The sequence below is a fragment of the Apus apus genome, chromosome 21, assembly GCF_020740795.1.
Source record: "Apus apus isolate bApuApu2 chromosome 21, bApuApu2.pri.cur, whole genome shotgun sequence".
In the NCBI taxonomy this organism is placed as follows: domain Eukaryota; kingdom Metazoa; phylum Chordata; class Aves; order Apodiformes; family Apodidae; genus Apus; species Apus apus.
In genome coordinates, this window is record NC_067302.1 from 2,362,717 (window position 1) to 2,364,945 (window position 2,229).

Genomic DNA, 2,229 nt, shown 5'->3' on the forward strand with positions numbered 1-2,229 from the left:
TGCCAGGGATGGGGCAGCCAGAGCTTCTCTGGGCAGCCTGGGCCAGGGTCTCACCACCCTCACAGGGAAGAATTTCTTCCTAATATCTAATCTAAATCTCCCCTCTTTCAGTTTGAAACTGTGACCCCCTCATCCTACTGCTACAAGCCCTCGTCAAAAATCTCTCCCCAAATTTCCTGCAGGCCCCCCACAAGCAGTTATGAAGCTGAACACAAGTTATGAATGATGAGGTGCTGGTTTTATGAAGCTGAATTGAAAGACAAAGATACAGTTTATGTTATAAGATATTCCAGGACTGCAGAGAAGTGTCCGTCTGGAGCAAATGCACAGGTTCCTTGGAAGTCAAGATGAGGAAGTCATCTGCATTTTTCCCCCTGTTTATGCTCCACAGCTGGGGAGAAATAATGGCCTCAGTGCTCAGGCCTCCCCAGGTGTGACCTGTGTGCTTTGGAGCTCCTGGGATTTTGCTCCGTTGCTGATCTAGGTTATAAGGAACTTTGTAGTTACCTGGTTTGTACTCTGTGCCTGGTTGTTCCCAGGTGAGGATCCACAACACTGAAACCTGCTCCTCCTCCTTGTTCCTTGCATACAGCAGGAACTCTGAGAAGGCCAAAAATGCAGTTTGGAAAAAATCCCTGAGTGGGGGTGGCAAAGCAGGGAGGTTTTGTGCTGGATGTGGCATCCAAACAAGCAAACCCGTGATTTTCCCCAGCTCTCCATGGGTGTCTTCCACTCTGTAAAGTGGGCCAACACCATCCCTCTGCTTATTAAATTCATACAAGAGACATTCAAAACCCCTGACGTTCAAAAGCTCCAACGTACAAAAGCTGTGACATGCAAAAGCTCCAACATTCAAAAGCTCTTTTGTAACAAGAGGGTAAAAGCCTGTCCTGACCAGGTGGCACTTTCCACCCCTTTCCCCAAGCAGCTCTGTGCTGGAGGGTGGAACACTGCAGGCATGGCAAGTTTGATCTCACAGCTCAGACACTGCCAACCTCTCAGATGCAATTGCCCAGGACACAAGGCACAAGTGTCCTAAACAAACCTTGGGCCACCAGTACTCGTGGGGCACCCACCCTTGCCAGCACCCCCGGGGTGTAACTGCTGCAGGAGGATGAACACTCAGCCTGGGAGGTCCCAGAAGGGGTGATGATCTTTAGAGGGTTGATTCTTGTGGAAATAGAGCTCCCTTGCATTGACACAAAAAATTGTAATAAATGCTGGTGATAAATGAAAGAGGCAGGGATGGAAAAGCCCTTTTAGTGTGTGGATTTATAGTGGGACTCTGGGGCCTGGTTTTCTTCCCTTACTTATCCCTAGACTACTGTTCTCAGGTTGCTTCTTGTCTCACCTCCATTTCCCATGTCTGTACAAGGGGACCTCTTTGGAACACAAACCAAGGCCTGAAGACAAGAATGCCCCTGCCAGAGCTGCTGTTAGCAGCACGTTCAGCCTCAGAAAGGCAGTGATCACCCAGCTCTTGCCCACTGTCTTGAATTCAGTGCCATCGTCCATCTCTGCCATGAAAATTCTGCTCACCAGGATGAGGAGGGACCTCAAGGTGTTTGCAGTTCACTGGTGAACACGCTGTGGTGCTTTGAAAAAGGTCACTTGGTGCTGCCCCACGAGGTTCAGTGACCAAGCAAGGGGAAGCAAAGAGAGCAGAGCAAAGCATCTCCTGTCCACCTCCCACATCCCCCTTGTGCCTGTCCCCAGAGACCCAGGGCAGCAGCAGCAATCTCTGCTAAGATGAAGAATGATTTGGAGCACATTTAAGCCTCTCCACCCACTTAAGCAAGGTATTTAGCCACAACAGGTCTCTGGTTTGGAGCTGACAGGCATTTACTCTATGAAGACATGAAAGCTGTAGTTTCCCATCATGAAGAGTAACTGCTTATTAGCCCATCTCTCCTCTGTTAATTTTGTTTTATGTGAGGTCTTGGCAGAAGTTCAGCCACTCAACTTCAGGTGGGAAATAGGAAGTAAACTTAAATATGGATGAAGAATGAAAGAGTGTGTCAGAAAAATGCAGTGGGGAAATAAATTTAAAAAAAAAAGGTGTGTGAGGGGGAAGGGGATTGAGGAAAGGAAGTTCAGGAAATATTTTCCTCTCTGGACAAGTATTTCAGTCTGACTCACCTGTGGGTGGAAGGACAGTGGTTTTCAGTCTCCTCTCTGCAGCAATTTGCACCCAATCATGCTGAATATGGGTGTTCAGGACAGAACACT